Below are 19,640 nucleotides of genomic sequence, written 5' to 3'. Positions count from 1 at the left end.
TTCTTCTAATGTCAACTATTAGGAATCAAACATTCCGTACTATACCGTACTCATTCCACCATGCATTTTGTAGGGCGTTTTCAATTTACTAATTCATACTTATCTGACATAATTTAAAGCATTTTGCTTACCTCGATTTCCTTCCATACTTCAGCGATCCGTAAATCAGATCTGTCCACATTCTTCACGAGTGCTAGCCGTACCAGGCTAGATTTCATTCATCCATGTACACATCCTTCCACCAATTTGATTGGTTTCATCACATCAAGGGTTCTAACATTATCATCGACAATTTTAACAGTTAGCACATTTCATTTCTCACACGAAATTCTTTTATTCTAGTTACTTATTTCGTCAACCTTCATTTGACTTTTCAAGGCTTAACTGACATTTCTTAATTATTATATAAGTATTGAGGCACACGTTGTACTTCTTTCAATTCATGCTTACTTGCAAAAACATTCACTACATCATTTCGGTATTGTTAGCAAAACTTATCCTTTTTGCTCATACTTAATTTATTGTCTGGGTCGTAGCCCGTCATTTATTATGACTCCTAAGAGTCGATTTTCTAACATATTAAACACATAGCTTGTTCGAAACTTCTTTCTTTTTAAAATTTCGGTTTGCGTGCCAATTACGATCATTCTTTCATTCAATCACTTTATATTTACTCATATGAATCGTTTGACGCGACCAAGGTCAAACTATCGGCATATTCTGATATGGGCTAATTTCATCCTTTTTATATTTTTAAATCCGTCCAGCGGTTCCAAACATACCATTCATACCTTTTCTTCCTTCTATGATTTGAATCCATCTAACGGATTTCAAACATATCACTCACATCTTTCATTCCTTACATGTGTTGAATCCGTCTCGCGGATTCAGACATTCCATTCATGCCTTTCATTCCTTGAATCCGTCTCGCATATTCAAACAGGTCATTCATACTTCATTACTTTCATGCTTTGAATCCGTCTCGCGGATTCTAACATATCATTCATACTTTCATTCTTTTCATGCTTCGAATCCGTCTTGCGGATTCTAACATATCATTCGTACTTTCATTCCTGAAAGTCTTACGTTTCCTTCACCCTCACGTCCACCTACTACCTAATTCTAACGGACATACCTGTAGCAATTATCACGGTCTCACGAACGTCATATGTTTCTTGTGTACTGGCCAGGTACACAATCCACATACTAGTTTCGTGTCTTCGTGTAATCGCCACCTTATGTTCGAAGAATTATGTTTCGGCACATGTATCATTTTCAAAACTTTCTAGCCATATCACTATTATAATTCCTTTAAAATTTTCTTTCACTCGCTTAATTATACCACTTCATACGCCCACACGTTAAATTTACGCACCTGGGGTCCATTTGTCTTATCACTTGCCTTGATGCCGGTTCTAGACCGCATTCACGGATCATCCTTTCCAAGCAGTTATGCTTACCTTACACATAATATAACTGTTAGTTTCTTCATATGAATGCATACATAGACGTTTTCATTCCATTTCTACCTTGAGATCTTGATCGAGTCCTGGATTGTATGGGTTCCTTATCACAAGAGCACACAGGTTTGAGTTCAAGTACCTATACTCTCGTACTTGATTCTCTCAAACCAGGGCTCTGATACCAACTTGTAAGGCCCTAGTTCGTATTTGACAAAAAGTCGCAGCGGAAATACGTACCATAAAATTTCTTTCATTATAAACGTTTTGACTTACTTGAAAGTTCATTTTAAAATAATTTTTTTACAACATATGCATCCTTCGTACTCATTTAATAAAATAAAAGCATAACTTATGTTTATCAAATTACATACTCAAGCATTCCCGTACAATCTATCTTGTGACTCGGTCTTTGATCGCTACTCCTCGTGATGATAATCTGTGATTCGTACAACCTGCACCCACCACATACATTCGCAACATTAGCATACATTATATACAAACAAGATTCTCAATCATGTAGTCTCGTTACGTTCTATCCACATATACTTTCCATCTCGTTATCTTTCAAGATTTAATCATTCCATCCGGGTGTCTAATCCTTGGCGAAACTTCACTAATGTACCTGCATTACATTTCATTCTCGAGGCACACTGTTAATAACGCCAATACTTAAATGTATTGAAACCACGTATACAATACATACATAACTACGTACATACATACATACCTTTACTTGCATACATACGCATCTACTTACATACATACATGATTACGTCTTCACATACGCACTTACATACATACATACATAACTACATACATACATACCTACTCACATACATGCATACATACATACATACATACAAGTCACATTCACTAATTTGTAAGTTGAGCCTTAACTACAAACATATCGACACAAATCAATGCGATTACAAACAAACATATCCGACTAACTTCCAACAAACATGATGAACATTCAGCAACACAATGAACATCCCATTAACACGATGAACATTCAGCAACATAATGAACATTCCATTAACACAATAAACATTAAGCAACATAATGCATGTTCCATTAACACGATGAACATTCAGCAACATAATGCACATTCCATTAACACGATGAACATTCAGCAACATAATGAACATTCCATTAACACAATGAACATTCAGCAACAAAATGCACATTCCCTTAACACAATGAACATTCAGCAACATAATGCACATTCCATTAAAACGATGAACAGTCAGCAACATAATGAACATTCCATTAACACAATGAACATTCAGCAACACAATGAACATTCCATTAACATGATGAACATTCAGCAACACAATGCACATTCCATTAACACGATGAACATTCAGCAACATAATGCACATTCCATTAACACGATGAACATTCAGCAACATAATGAACATTCCATTAACACAATGAACATTCAGCAACAAAATGCACATTCCATTAACACAATGAACATTCAGCAACAAAATGCACATTCCATTAACACGATGAACATTCAGCAACATAATGCACATTCCATTAACACGATGAACATTCAGCAACATAATGAACATTCCATTAACACAATGAACATTGAGCAACAAAATGCACATTCCATTAACACAATTAACATTCAGCAACATAATGCGCATTCCATTAACACGATGAACATTCAACAACAAAATGAACATTCCATTAACACAGTGAACATTCAGCAACAAAATGCACATTCCATTAACACAATGAACATTCAGCAACAAAATGCACATTCCCTTAACACGATGAACATTCAGCAACATAATGCACATTCCATTAACACAATGAACATTCAGCAACATAATGCACATTCCATTAACACGATGAAATTATCATCTTAATTTACATAAAGGATAGACGAAGTTCATATGTACTTACCTTGGTACTTACCCTTACCCGTAAATTCTTACTTGGTTTCCCTATATACAACATACCAAACTTCATTTATAAATAAGAAGTGATTTCGGGAATCACTTACCTCGAGTGCCCGTTTCGTACGTGCTTCCTCATATTCTTTCCGTTAGCCTTCCATGCTTTCCCCCATCTTGACATGATCCTATACTTTATGTCATCATGGTTACCACTTCATTAGTATAAATGCACATTCTAATATTGCATTCATTTCACATTCATATCCTACATTAAACTTTACTCATCAAATTCCAACAACACAAAGTATAAGCTAGAAGTCGCATCTTTTCATTCCACATAATTCTTCATGTCGTCACAAATAGCACATATTGATATAGCATGTAGTTAATGATTTCTCTAACATAACACTTGTGACAAAAGCCTTATTACATTATTTATGCACAGTTGACTTTCAGAAAGTCAACTGTCTATCTTATGAATTATCAATCTAATCTCATACATCCACATTATTATACTCGATTATACTACGGACATCATATACATTCCCTACTCACATAGTAAAACACACATACAACCACAAGATCATATATGCACACAACTTAAACAATTCCTTCCTTACTAGTCTTCTAATAATTCCACAACTAACAACATCATTCAAGATTAACTAATTTAACACTATCCTTGAATCCGACATTATCCTTACTAGAAATCCACATACCATACATATCAAAATACATCAACATTAAGCAAGAATTTAGACATAGATGATTTACCCATGTCATCATCTTCACCATAACAAACGGGTTTCACCATTAAACATCAAATTAACCTAAACTATACATAATCCATGTTCTAAATGATGATTCTAACACACACCCATTCTCAATTTCATACAAATTCGCAATTTACATCCCACTTCGTGAAGGATCACCAATCTAACTTTTAAGACATACCTTACGATCCCCTTGTGAAGGTGATCATTAATCCATGCTCGGTTATGAATTTGAGCTTCGTTTAGCCTTCTAATTTGATGGATTAGATGAAGTTAGGGTTTTGGCTTCATGAGAGCTCCTGCTCTCTCTAGAACACACACGATTTGTGTGTTTGTGTGTGTTTTTTAAATATTAAATTCAACTTTTACTTTGCCCTACTTTAGTCCCTCAAGTTTGCCACTAAATGATATTGGCACAACTATCATCCTTTAATTGCTTTTTACTACATTCCTAACTAGGTTAAATAGCCTAGTTGTTTATTTCATGATATACCATATCAGAACATTTACCGAATATAAACATTCGGGTTTTGGGGTGTTACAAATCTACCCCCCTTAAATAAGGTTTCGTCCCCGAAACCTTTCTCACTTCCATTTACATATACACATATCTATGTTTGACTTTATGATCACATCATAATTATAAGTAATCAGTAATCATCGTATCTCATTTCGTAATTATTTATACGATTGACTTCTTCCTAACAAGTCTATACTTTCCATGCCATATTTCCACGTAACCTTCTCATTTCCTTGACCGTTTAGTAACAGTTCAATGTACATATTCATTCAAACTTATAATAATACTTACTTTCATATGATTCATTTATAACAATTCTAATACCTTCATCTCATCCTTTAGGATCATATTCTATTCTTATATTACATAATATTTGATTTTGTTTCGTTATCACAACGAAGTTACTATTTTATAGTCATGCATCCGTGCTTGACTCCAAAGTTAACATCATTATTCATTTTCTATAGTTATCTGTGCTATACATACTCTTACGTTACCTTCAATTTACCTTATTCATTCTACGTTACTATTCCTCTCGTTTCATACATTATTTAATTTGCATAATCCCACGTGCCACGCAAATTCATTATACGAGAGTTTAACCAATTCTCGAAGTTTTCACTTAAAACCTTTGAGATTCATTCCTTAATGACATAGTTTTCTTCTAATGTCAACTATTAGGAATCAAACATTCTGTACTATACCGTACTCATTCCACCATGCATTTTGTAGGGCGTTTTCAATTTACTAATTCATACTTATCTGACATAATTTAAAGCATTTTGCTTACCTCGATTTCCTTCCATACTTCAGCGATCCGTAAATCAGATCTGTCCACATTCTTCACGAGTGCTAGCCGTACCAGGCTAGATTTCATTCATCCATGTACACATCCTTCCACCAATTTGATTGGTTTCATCACATCAAGGGTTCTAACATTATCATCGACAATTTTAACAGTTAGCACATTTCATTTCTCACACGGAATTCTTTTATTCTGGTTACTTATTTCGTCAACCTTCATTTGACTTTTCAAGGCTTAACTGACATTTCTTAATAATTGTATAAGTATTGAGGCACACGTTGTACTTCTTTCAATTCATGCTTACTTGCAAAAACATTCACTACATCATTTCGGTATTGTTAGCAAAACTTATCCTTTTTGCTCATACTTAATTTATTGTCTGGGTCGTAGCCCGTCATTTATTATGACTCCTAAGAGTCGATTTTCTAACATATTAAACACATAGCTTGTTCGAAACTTCTTTCTTTCTTTTTAAAATTTCGGTTTGCGTGCCAATTACGATCATTCTTTCATTCAATCACTTTATATTTACTCATATGAATCGTTTGACGCGACCAAGGTCAAACTATCGGCATATTCTGATATGGGCTAATTTCATCCTTTTTATATTTTTAAATCCGTCCAGCGGTTCCAAACATACCATTCATACCTTTTCTTCCTTCTATGATTTGAATCCATCTAACGGATTTCAAACATATCACTCACATCTTTCATTCCTTACATGTGTTGAACCCGTCTCGCGGATTCAAACATTCCATTCATGCCTTTCATTCCTTGAATCCGTCTCGCATATTCAAACAGGTCATTCATACTTCATTACTTTCATCCTTCGAATCCGTCTCGCGGATTCTAACATATCATTCATACTTTCATTCTTTTCATGCTTCGAATCCGTCTTGCGGATTCTAACATATCATTCGTACTTTCATTCCTGAAAGTCTTACGTTTCCTTCACCCTCACGTCCACCTACTACCTAATTCTAACGGACATACCTGTAGCAATTATCACGGTCTCACGAACGTCATATGTTTCTTGTGTACTGGCCAGGTACACAATCCACATACTAGTTTCGTGTCTTCGTGTAATCGCCACCTTATGTCCGAAGAATTATGTTTCGGCACGTGTATCATTTTCAAAACTTCCTAGCCATATCACTATTATAATTCCTTTAAAATTTACTTTCGCTCGCTTAATTATACCACTTCATACGCCCACACGTTAAATTTACGCACCTGGGGTCCATTTGTCTTATCACTTGCCTTGATGCCGGTTCTAGACCGCATTCACGGATCATCCTTTCCAAGCAGTTATGCTTACCTTACACATAATATAACCGTTAGTTTCTACATGTGAATGCATACATAGACGTTTTCATTCCATTTCTACCTTGAGATCTTGATCGAGTCCTGGATTGTACAAGTTCCTAATCACAAGAGCACACAGGTTTGAGTTCAAGTACCTATACTCTCATACTTGATTCTCTCAAACCAGGGCTCTGATACCAACTTGTAAGGCCCTAGTTCGTATTTGACAAAAAGTCGCAGCGGAAATACGTACCATAAAATTTCTTTCATTATAAACGTTTTGACTTACTTGAAAGTTCATTTTAAAATAATTTTTTTACAACATATGCATCCTTCGTACTCATTTAATAAAATAAAAGCATAACTTATGTTTATCAAATTACATACTCAAGCATTCCCGTACAATCTATCTTGTGACTCGGTCTTTGATCGCTACTCCTCGTGATGATAATCTGTGATTCGTACAACCTGCACCCACCACATACATTCGCAACATTAGCATACATTATATACAAACAAGATTCTCAATCATGTAGTCTCGTTACGTTCTATCCACATATACTTTCCATCCCGTTATCTTTCTAGATTTAATCATTCCATCCGGGTGTCTAATCCTTGGTGAAACTTCACTAATGTACCTGCATTACATTTCATTCTCGAGGCACACTGTTAATAACGCCAATACTTAAATGTATTGAAACCACGTATACAATACATACATAACTACGTACATACATACATACCTTTACTTGCATACATACGCATCTACTTACATACATACATGATTACGTCTTCACATACGTACTTACATACATACATAACTACATACATACATACCTACTCACATGCATACATACATACATACATACATACAAGTCACATTCACTAATTTGTAAGTTGAGCCTTAACTACAAACATATCGACACAAATCAATGCGATTACAAACAAACATAACTGACTAACTTCCAACAAACATGATGAACATTCAGCAACACAATGAACATCCCATTAACACGATGAACATTCAGCAACATAATGAACATTCCATTAACACAATAAACATTCAGCAACATAATGCACGTTCCATTAACACGATGAACATTCAGCAACATAATGCACATTCCATTAACACGATGAACATTCAGCAACATAATGAACATTCCATTAACACAATGAACATTCAGCAACATAATGCACATTCCATTAAAACGCTGAACATTCAGCAACATAATGAACATTTCATTAACACAATGAACATTCAGCAACATAATGCACATTCCATTAACACGATGAACATTCAGCAACTTAATGAACATTCCATTAACTCAATGAACATTCAGCAACAAAATGCACATTCCATTAACACAATGAACATTCAGCAACAAAATGCACATTCCATTAACACGATGAACATTCAGCAACATAATGCACATTCCATTAACATGATGAACATTCAGCAACATAATGAACATTCCATTAACACAATGAACATTGAGCAACAAAATGCACATTCCATTAACACGATTAACATTCAGCAACATAATGCACATTCCATTAACACGATGAACATTCAGCAACAAAATGAACATTCCATTAACACAGTGAACATTCAGCAACAAAATGCACATTCCATTAACACAATGAACATTCAGCAACAAAATGCACGTTCCCTTAACATGATGAACATTCAGCAACATAATGCACATTCCATTAACACAATGAACATTCAGCAACATAATGCACATTCCATTAACACGATGAAATTATCATCTTAATTTACATAAAGGATAGACGAAGTTCATATGAACTTACTTTGGTACTTACCCTTACCCGTAAATTCTTACTTGGTTTCCCTATATACAACATACCAAACTTCATTTATAAATAAGAAGTGATTTCGGGAATCACTTACCTCGAGTGCCCATTTCGTACATGCTTCCTCATATTCTTTCCGTTAGCCTTCCATGCTTTCCCCCATCTTGACATGATCCTATACTTTCATGTCATCATGGTTACCACTTCATTAGTATAAATGCACATTCTAATATTGCATTCATTTCACATTCATATCCTACATTAAACTTTACTCGTCAAATTCCAACAACACAAAGTATAAGCTAGAAGTCGCATCTTTTCATTCCACATAATTCTTCATGTCGTCACAAATAGCACATATTGATATAGCATGTACTTAATGATTTCTCTAACATAACACTTGTGACAAAAGCCTTATTACATTATTTATGCACAGTTGACTTTCAGAAAGTCAACTGTCTATCTTATGAATTATCAATCTAATCTCATACATCCACATTATTTTAGTCGATTATACTACGGACATCATATACATTCCCTACTCACATAGTAAAACACACATACAACCACAAGATCATATATGCACACAACATAAACAATTCCTTCCTTACTAGTCTTCTCATAATTCCACAACTAACAACATCATTCAAGATTAACTAATTTAACACTATCCTTGTATCCGACATTATCCTTACTAGAAATCCACATACCATACATATCAAAATACATCAATATTAAGCAAGAATTTAGACATAGATGATTTACCCATGTCATCATCTTCACCATAACAAACGGGTTTCACCATTAAACATCAAATTAACCTAAACTATGCATAATCCATGTTCTATATGATGATTCTAACACACACCCGTTCTCAATTTCATACAAATTCGCAATTTACATCATAACCCACTTCGTGAAGGATCACCAATCTAACTTTTAAGACATACCTTACGATCCCCTTGTGAAGGTGATCATTAATCCATGCTCAGTTATGAATTTGAGCTTCGTTTAGCCTTCCACTTTGATGGATTAGATGAAGTTAGGGTTTTAGCTTCATGAGAGCTCCTGCTCTCTCTAGAACACACACGATTTGTGTGTTTGTGTGTGTTTTTTATATATTAAATTCAACTTTTACTTTGCCCCACTTTAGTCCCTCAAGTTTGCCACTAAATAATATTGGCACAACTATCATCCTTTAATTGCTTTTTACTACATTCCTAACTAGGTTAAATAGCCTAGTTGTTTATTTCATGATATACCATATCAGAACATTTACCGAATATAAACATTCGGGTTTTAGGGTGTTACAAACTTGCAACAAAATACCTAGTAAAGGACACCGTCTGTCAACATTCGTTAAAAAGGACACCGCCTGAAAAGTGGTATAAAGATAAAGGACAAAACTTGTAATTTTTCCTCTAAACAAAATAGAACAAGAGTGCTCCTGTTCATGCTAGTTTAACTTTGAAGTACTTTGATCCACGTTTAATGCTTATTTGAGGTGGAGCATTATTAGGCTATGGGGTATGGGGGTGGTGGATTGGATCATGGATTGCCATGCAGGACATGGTTCTCATGGTACACCGCCCCCTTCTCAAACCATGGTGGTTCACAATCACATGGTTTTTAATCCATGGCAACCATGGCCTCTTTCAATTAATTTGAGAATTTTGATTGGTGGGAGAGGATAGTGGATCATAGTGGGGTTCATGGTCCTCAACCTTATAAGAGCCTCCAACGGGTAAAAAAACGGATGGAAAAGTGGCCATAACGACGAGGACATTATGCGGGCTGCCTTAATAGAATATCAAGCCGCTCAAGGGAATTTCCCCTACTTGAAGTGTTGGCAAATTCTTCATAATAGCGCCAAATGGGCCAACGTCCCTGCCACGGTAGGAACTACTTCGGGTCTGTCGCAAATAAAAGGCTGTCAAAGAAATCGAAAACCACCGAGTCAGTTGAACCCGAAACGCCAACGTCCAATGCTCGAAACACAGTCGTAAACTGTTGGTGCATACATCTGTCGACTTCGTCTTGTATCGAGTCTTAGTTTAGTTTGTATAGATCAGGGCTCGTATAACGAGAAAATAGGAAAGTGTGTATGTATTAAATGTTGATTTCGCTCCAAAAGCTCATGTAGGTGATTCCGCCCGGAATTACATGTTTCTAATTCCCCTCCAAATGACTCTTGGATGTTTCGGGCGGAATCAGGACCATATAAATAGGTCACTATGAGCGAAATCAGATATCAGATCCTTGTTTTCCATGCCGAAGTGCTGCCGGTGTGAGATTTGATTGTAAACAACGTCAGATCAATACAATCAGTGTTTAAAGTGAAGATTTAGCTGTTTCTACCTTTGTTTCTTGTTTTCCGCACCTGAAACAGAGTAAAACTCCTCTGATAGACTCATTTGGGTCACTCGCACGATCCTACAATTGGTATCAGAGCTCAGGAGGAGGAGTTCTGCAGAGATTAGCTAGATTTCATTGAGATTTCTTACTTCTACACCTTTTTTCATCATTTCAGAAAGATTTAACGGTCAAAACTGGTTCAAATTTTCACAGATTGTATAAAATTGAACATTAACAAATCCTAGAAAGTTTCACTGATAAAATCGGACTAAAAATGGACAAAATTGACTCCCGAACTGATTCCGCTCGAATGGAACATTTCTGATTTCGCTCGAAATACGGGACTGATTTCGCTCCAGGTTGTCAATTTAGTGATTTCGCTCCAAACCATTGTGGTGATTCCGCTCCAGAGTAAAAAACATCTGATTTCGCTCCTGTGAACATTGTGATTTCGCTCCAAGTGCACAACTTAGTGATTTCGCTCCTAAGGGTTGTTTGCTATTTCGCTCCAAAGGTGTATTTGGGTTAATTCCGCTCGAAAGCTACTGTTTTTGAAAAACGTGATACGTAATCATGAGTGAAGAGTTCTACAACGCGTTCGCTTCATCTCCAACTACTCCAGCTTCCATTGCTCAGAATATGAACTTGGAAAACGAGACCGACACGTTACAAAAGCCCCCAAAACTGATGAGTATCGAAGAATACTACGGGTGGAAAGACAGATTCGAAAACTGGGTTTAGGCAAACCATCTTAGGTCTTGGGAATGTATTCTGAAGAAATATGTTTTGCCACAAACAGATTTGCAGGTTATCAAAGAACTATCAGAGTTTAGTGACAAAGAACGGGATATGTACAAAGCCGAAAAAAATGATGATTAGTCTATTACAACAGGCAATCAAAGAAGACATCTTCATTTTGCTTCAGCATGACAAAACTTCAAAATCAATTTGGGATGCTCTTCATGTTAAGTTTGAGGGTAGTGAGAACATGATTAAGAGCAAGAAGGCATTGCTCAAGAAAGAGTTTGATCTGTTCAGTAGTTTACCGGGAGAAGATACGAAGAAGCTGATTGAGCGATACTGCCACTTAGTACGATCCATGTCGATGCTGAGTATTACAAAAGATCGTGAAGAGTGGGTAGACAAGTTAGCTGATGCGTTACCGCAGAAAGAGTGGGGAACCTACTTGATGATTCTGAAAAATACCGGGGTTTATGATGGGTTAACGATTTCTCAGTTTATCGAGAAGATTGAAAGTCAGGATTTGGAAAGCAAAAGATCGCGAGGATGAACAGTCCAAGTGGTCAACAAGATGTAAAGATGTACTACAAAGGCAGTGTTCCGGAAGCTGAAAGAAGTCCGAAAATCCAAACTGCGTTTAGTGCTGGGGATTCAACAGAAAAAACTGATCAAAGTTCAAATAAAAGCAGTGGATTTTCATCATTTCCAAGTGTTAATCCAAAAGAGTCAACTACAAGTTTTCATTCTCAAAGCACAAAAACAGGAAATGGTTATGTGATCCAGTGTAACATTGCTTTGAATCTTCCTGATGGCCAAAGCTTTTCTGAAGAGGTTGCGAAAGATCACATGGCTCTACTTGGTTCTGTGTTACTCTCTTATGAAGGTCTAGTCGCAGGGCGGATCGGGAATCCTATGTTCACAAAGGAGGATTATGATCAGATAGACGCCGAAGAAATGGAATTAATGGATATCAAATGGTGTCTAGCTAGTGTTCTTAGACGAGCTGAAAAATTCAAGCTTATTACTGGGAGAAATGACTTTCTTGATGCACATGTTTCTACTTTAGGTTTTGATAAATCTAAAGTTACTTGTTTTCGATGCAGGGAGAAAGGTCATTTCAAGAGGGAGTGCAAGAACAGGGAAGCTAGTGGAGCTCAGAATCCGTTCGGAAAAGACGATTACTACCGAAAAGCCATTTATCAGCAAGTGGGTCAGCAACAACTACAAGAACCGCAGGTGGCTCATGGTAGAAAAATCGAGGATTCTAAGAGAGCATGTTTGGTGGATTTTAACTGGAACGACTACATATCACCAGAAAGCAAAGTCTGTTTAGTCAATCAGGATGATGAAAGATTACCTGAAGGTTTCAGCTGAGATATGTTTGTTGATGAAAAAGGAGAGTTCAAAGCATTCATTGCTAAGATTGTTAGAGAACCAGATATGTTCACCACATGGATGAAGTCTATTGCTGAGACTATGAAGAATGTGGAGGAAGAGTCAGTTGTATCTGATGAAAGCTCACAGAGTGCAAATGAGAGTTCACAAAGTGATACAAGTTCAGAAAAAGAAGCTGTCTTTGATCAAACACCATTTGTTTCTGGTTCCTCGGATGATGTGTCTGAAAAATCAATTGAATTTGATCAGTCACCAACTGATAATAGTAGTGACGATGAAGAAGAGAAACACATTAATATTGCAAAATCACATCTGTCTCCTGAAAGTTTTCATTTCTATTTTGCAGATCGCTTGGAGAAACTGAAGGAGAAACGAGCTGCAAAAGAACAACAACAAATGAAATCTGAAGATGTTGTTTAGAATGAGAATGCTGAAAGTGTTGCTGAGAAGATGATTGACACTGAGCAAGTGAAAAAAGAAGAAAAGGTGACTGAAGCTGAGAAAGTGATCGAAGTAGAGAAATTTGTCGAAGTTGAAAAGATTGTTGAAGTCGTCAAGCCATGTTCAAAATGTCTTGAACCATGCAAAGAATGTGCAGCCAAAGACGAAAAGCTGGCTGAGTATGAAAAGAACAAAGAGCAATTACTGTTCAATCTTAACTATGTGAAAGAATCTTATGATGTTTTGAATAGAACAGTGACTGGTCTTCAAAAGACAAACTCCGAGAGAGAGGATGCTTTGACAATGATGAATGCTGTGATGATGTCGAAGCAAAAAGCTATCAATTTCTACATTGAGGAGAGTGCAAAATGGAAGCAAGAGTTGGAAACAGAGAAAATTGAGAATGAGAGAATTAGACGTTTATTACAAAGCTATTCTAGTTCTGATATCTCATTGATCGAATTTATCCAACTGTTGCAGGTTTTGAAGCTTTTCAAGACGACAAGCCAAAGAAGAAGGATACTGGTAAGAAACCGACTGTTAGCTATAACAAGTGTCCGCCTCCGATCTGGGAAGGGTATTCTCCTAAGAAACCAAACGAGGAGCAACTTGAAAAGGCAGTCAATATAAAGTTAAAAACCGACACAACTGATGAATTACCAGAAAACATTGATGTCACTTTCACATCGTCTGACACTGATCATGAGTCTGAGTTAATCAAAAAGGTGGTCGATCAGGTGTTGGATACTGATGAGGAGTCTGAGTCAAAGTCTGAGTCTGGAGGGTCAAATTCGTCAATCAACAGTCCAAAATCGTCGATTAAACGGGTTTATAGCAGAGAGTTTTTGTTATCAAAATCAAACTTGAATGATGAAACATTCGAAGTAGCATATACTTTGAATGATTCTGACAAGTTATATTCTGACAAAGAGTTTCCAATAAGAAGTGTCAGATTTGAAATGATCAAAAAGGTTTTCAAAATTACAGAAATTAATATTTCTGAAATAAAAGATTTAAATCTTACTGGAAAACCTAAAAATACACTTCAAGAGTTCAACAACGTTTAAACAAGAAAAAAGGTTACAGTTCTGGTTCTGGTTTTCAAAAGAAACCAAACCATAACGGTAAGCTCAAAAAGAAAGGTTTAGGTTTTATTCCACCAGAAAATTATAAAAATGAGAAAAATTCTAAAACAAAAACAGAATTTGTTTCAGGTGGAAGTGCTGAGGATGAACAGAAGAAAACGTTCTGGAGACAATCAAACCAGGAGTTTCTTGCTGAAAAGAAAAGAAAAGGCACTGGAGTTTTTCATCCAAGAGAGACTCGAACCTGTTTCAAGTGCAATGAAGCTGGTCACATTGCATGGAACTGTCCGAAAAATGCTAAAACAAAACAGGGAGTTTCTGAAAAACTAAAAGAGAAAGTTGTTGATGTTGAACCGCCAACTGAGAAGTTTAAAATTTTTGAAAATTCCACTTATGAGGTTGGTGAGTGTTCTAAAAAGAATTTTTACAAAAAGAATGCAAAGAACAACCAAGTGTGGGTTGTTAAGCAGGTTGATGAGAAAATTGGCGATGAATCTGGTTCCACAAAGCCAGAAGAGCCACAGGATGAGGTAAAAAATTCAGTGAATGATGTTGATTTTCCATCACTGAAGTTTGAAGAAATTAAACAAAAAGTTGGTAAGATTGAGATCTCGGATCAATTCTACTCCGAGAAGAATGATTTTGCTGTCGAAAAAGTTTTCAATGGACATGTTAAGAAAATTTTTGGGAAAATGTTAGATGGGAAAGCAAAAGGGGTTAAAGATTTCTATGCAACTAAAAAGGCAACTTACAACCCTACTGAGCAAGAATTGAAAAACCTCAAATCTGAAAAGACTTGGGTGGAAATTCTTTTCCCTCGAAGTCTTAGGACTACGCCGGAGATTCCAAGTTTGTAATCGTGGATCAGGAATCAGCATCATTCTAGTTTTTGAATAGATTGTTTGAAAGATTTTGAATGAGTTTAAATTTTACAGGTTGAAGGACTATGCCAGAGCTTCCAGGTTGGTAAGTGAGAAGCAGGAATCGGCATCTTTGATTGGTAAATGATCATGTGTAGATGTTTGTTTCCTACACATGGTACAGGTGTTTGTGTTTTTACGATTGGTACAGAGGGTGCATAGTTGCATATGGTAAATCAGGGACTTTAATTTGTACTTGATCTACTACAAGTGATTGATGAACAATATGATGAACCATTTCCCTAACCTACAAGTGAACCTACAAGTGGTTATAACAAACTTATTTTCCGGAAAAATCATTTTGATTAAAACAAACTTAAGTGTTTTGAAATCATAATGAGAAAATAGTTTGTTGAAAGGGGGAGTTCTGATTGTTTGTGCCTAAGTGGATGGCGAATTGATGCGATTCGATATCAGTTGTCACTTTATCTGTACAGTTTGTTTTGAATATTCTGTATTTGGGTCAAGAGCTTAGATAGTTTTCAAATTTCCTTTTAAATGTGTTTGCATTTTAGGGGGAGTAAGAAAATTTCAGAAAATCCAAAAACATTAGAAAATTTGAAAAAGTCAAAAACATTATAAAATTCAAAAATGAGTTGGAATGTAAAAATGTGATAAACAATCTTACTGCGGATATGCCAGTAGGTTTTTGCACATTTAGTAAATTGTGACGAGATATAAACCTAAAAATTCAAACTTGCTTATTCTGTGGGTAACAACTTCTTGGATATATAGGTAACCCCTGAAATCTTGTTTGAAAGGTCCCTTATTCTGAGATACTAGGTCTTTATGCTCAGTGATATCTGGGGTATTATCCCGGGACTTCTGCTGTATGGAAATACTGACCTAGTCCCCGGATAATACTTTCTGCAAATGCTTGAAACATAGCATCACCCTCAGCAAGTTGATGAAACAATAAAATTGATAGTTACTGCTGTTGTAACAAAAGATCCTCTAAAGGGGACACACCAAAAGTCGAAGCCGTCATCTCTCTGCGTATACGGAAGTATCGACCTGAGCTCTCACGGCCCTCGCAGTTAACCCCTGAACAGATATCATCTGTGGTATACTCACCTGTAAGACTGAATATTGGGATCTGGATACAGGAGTATATTCAAGTAGTGGGACACTCGGATAAGTTTAAGTCATTAAGACAATAATCTCGTATCTCGAAACAATTGAACTTTGTGTGAAAATTTAAGTGGATCAATATACTGACAATCTAGGTGAATTGTTTAGAACTTAAAATGAAATCAAGCTTAACGATGTTAGTGACTCGTCTCATAAACTGATATGATCCTCTTACACAAACTCACAAAAAATATTGTTTGTAAATATTTCATTTTTGTATTTCTTTATTTCTACAATTGGTGTCTTTATTTTCTTTGCATTTCAAAATCCAAAAAGATTTTCGGTGTGTTTTAGCATAATCTTTTGAAAATTCAAAAAGGTTTTCGACAACTGGTATTGAAAAGCTGATTTTCAAAATTCCGAGTGCTAAACATGATGAGCAAAATTTGAGGGGGAGTGTGTACTTTGAAATTAAATGTTTTTAAAATATAATCTTTCAATTGGTTCATCGAAAATCTTTGTTTGATCTGAGGGAGAGTCAGTGTTGGTGCATGTCTCTATAGTTGAATCATGAGAAATTTACTGTGAGGTAGAGCTTATGTAGGTTAAGTATGAGCTAGGTTATCGATCCTGAGCAGAACTAGAGCCAAGTTTCGATCTTGGAAATTAAAAGCTGTGGGATAGTAAGCCAGTTTTGATCGATTCGAATAAGCTTATGAAGAGCCAGGTTATGATACCTGAGGAATCTGATTAAAGAAAGCCAGACAACGATCCTGAAGATGATGATGCTGAAGAACTTAAGGAATGCCAGCATATCGCAAGGGGGAGTCTGAAGACAATCTGAAGATGAGAAGAGAGAGTGAAACCCAGAGACTGATCAAGACTGAAGATGCGAAGACTCGACACGTAAGACTCGTCAACATCTGAGGGGGAGTCTGTTGGTGCATACATCTGTCGACTTCGTCTTGTATCGAGTCTTAGTTTAGTTTGTATAGATCAGGGCTCGTATAACGAGAAAATTGGAAAGTGTGTATGTATTAAATGCTGATTTCGCTCCAAAAGCTCATGTAGGTGATTCCGCCCGGAATTACATGTTTCTAATTCCGCTCCAAATGACTCTTGGATGTTTCGGGCGGAATCAGGACCATATAAATAGGTCACTATGAGTGAAATCAGATATCAGATCCTTGTTTTCCATGCCGAAGTGCTGCCGGTGTGAGATTTGATTGTAAACAACGTCAGATCAATACAATCAGTGTTTAAAGTGAAGATTTAGCTGTTTCTACCTTTGTTTCTTGTTTTCCACACCTGAAACAAAGTAAAACTCATCTGATAGACTCATTTGGGTCACTCGCACGATCCTACATAAACGATGTTAATCTGTTATTCACCGGGAAGGAAAGGGCGGATGAGCCGGCAGAAGAGCTAGCACGACCACCCGGTAGAAGAAGCAGTGCAAGATCAAGGAGGCCGGAGTCATCGTCGGTGAGATCCGACTTGATTAATGCGTTTTCGGAGATGAACCAAGGCCTTCAAGACATACGCGACCTAGGGGCTCAACGTATGCATGAGAACCGAGAAGTAGTCCAGATTATGCAGGATAGACAATGGGAAAAAAACTTTGAATTCTACTCGAAACCGCACGGCCACCTAACCAGAAAAGCGTTGCAAATGGCGATAAAACAAAAGGAACGAATTGAAAAAAAATATAATCTTTGAGTTTTAGAGTTTTTATAATTTTATTGTAATTTTTTTTACTTTTTGTAATGATCTTTAATTTAATGAAATGTTTTTTTTTTTACTTTTTTAAATGGTTTTAGTTATATAAATTTAGAAATTAATTATAAAAAGCAGAAAATTAATAATTGAGTAATAATCAGGTATGAGGTTATGACCACACACTCTTGTGATATAACCCCCCATAAGACTGGTGGGTATGAGGCGTGGGTTGTGGCGTTAAAGGGGGTTTAACGCCGGCTACACCACCCCATAGTCTAAAGCCCCCTCCTGCACTTCCCCCTCTTGCAATTTTTCGCCACTTGTCGCATAACGCCCACTAGGGGTGTCCAAACTGCTCGACGCTCGAAGATCGTTCGACGATCGTTCGAAAAAGCTCGGAAATTTGCTCGTTCGATTCCTTGCTCGGTTAAAACCGAGCCGAGCAGCTCGGTTCGGTTTAAAAACGAACCGAGCACGAGCATAGGTATGCTCGCTCGTCGCTCGTTCGGTTTCGATCGAATTTATTTTTATTTTATATATATATTATATTTATTAAATATATATATTATAATTATTAAATATAATAAACATGTAATATATCCCGCCCCTAGAATCCTCATATCTTCCGTTCAAAAAAAAGAAAGAAAACCGTAATCTCTTTCAACTCTTGAGTTCAAAAAAAAAAAAAGAAAAAAACAGAGGGGTGTTTTATGGGTTTCAATTGATGTTACTGTGTCAAATTTTATGTTTTGAATTCAATTTTTGATTGAAGATGTCTGGAATGACTTCAACGCGTGTTTTTGAAGTTATTTTGCATTTTAGATGTTCTTAAACATTAAACATTTGGATGACATTTTGTGTTTATATTGTGGGACTTTTTATGTTTGTATTTTGTGAAATTGTTAAAGTATGTGTGAGACATATATGTTGGTGAATTTTGGTGAATGAATAGCTGTGTAGGAATGCTAAATAAAACTGAGCAAAAGCGAACCGAACCGAGCGGCTCGGTTCTAAACCGAACCGAGCACGAGCATAAGATTTCCGCTCGATTTCCTAAATCCGAACCAAACCGAGCGGCTTGGTTTCAAACCGAACCGAGCACGAACAGACCTCCGTTCGATTCGGTTCGGCTCATGAACACCCCTAACGCCCACCAAAGGGCTTTATAGGGCTTTATGGTCACACATGTAGTGGCGTCTTTGAGAATTCACGTACCCTGTTCGAGCTTGAAAAATGTGCCTGTATGCTTTAACGATAAACAATACACTTACGAAAATCATAAATTGTAGTATTTGATAAACAATGCAATTATGACAATGACA

General features: G+C 36.4%; 2 long non-coding RNA genes across 2 annotated transcripts; both read right to left on the bottom strand.

Moving 5' to 3' along the window:
• Nucleotides 1-1,848: 1,848 nt before the first annotated feature.
• Nucleotides 1,849-4,441, bottom strand: LOC110863879. The gene is made up of 3 exons (XR_002549439.2): nt 4,328-4,441; nt 3,481-3,558; nt 1,849-2,085 (listed from the first exon to the last, which is right to left on the bottom strand). It is a non-coding gene; the product is annotated as an uncharacterized LOC110863879 (long non-coding RNA).
• Nucleotides 4,442-7,177: 2,736 nt separating this feature from the next.
• Nucleotides 7,178-9,604, bottom strand: LOC110863878. Its single transcript, XR_002549438.2, has 3 exons — nt 9,542-9,604; nt 8,689-8,766; nt 7,178-7,414 (listed from the first exon to the last, which is right to left on the bottom strand). It is a non-coding gene; the product is annotated as an uncharacterized LOC110863878 (long non-coding RNA).
• Between the last annotated feature and the right edge of the window lie 10,036 nt (nt 9,605-19,640).

Source organism: Helianthus annuus, chromosome 6, assembly GCF_002127325.2.
Source record: "Helianthus annuus cultivar XRQ/B chromosome 6, HanXRQr2.0-SUNRISE, whole genome shotgun sequence".
NCBI classification, from domain to species: domain Eukaryota; kingdom Viridiplantae; phylum Streptophyta; class Magnoliopsida; order Asterales; family Asteraceae; genus Helianthus; species Helianthus annuus.
Note: the sequence above shows the minus strand (reverse complement) of the source record. Positions and strands in the feature narration are given on the sequence as shown.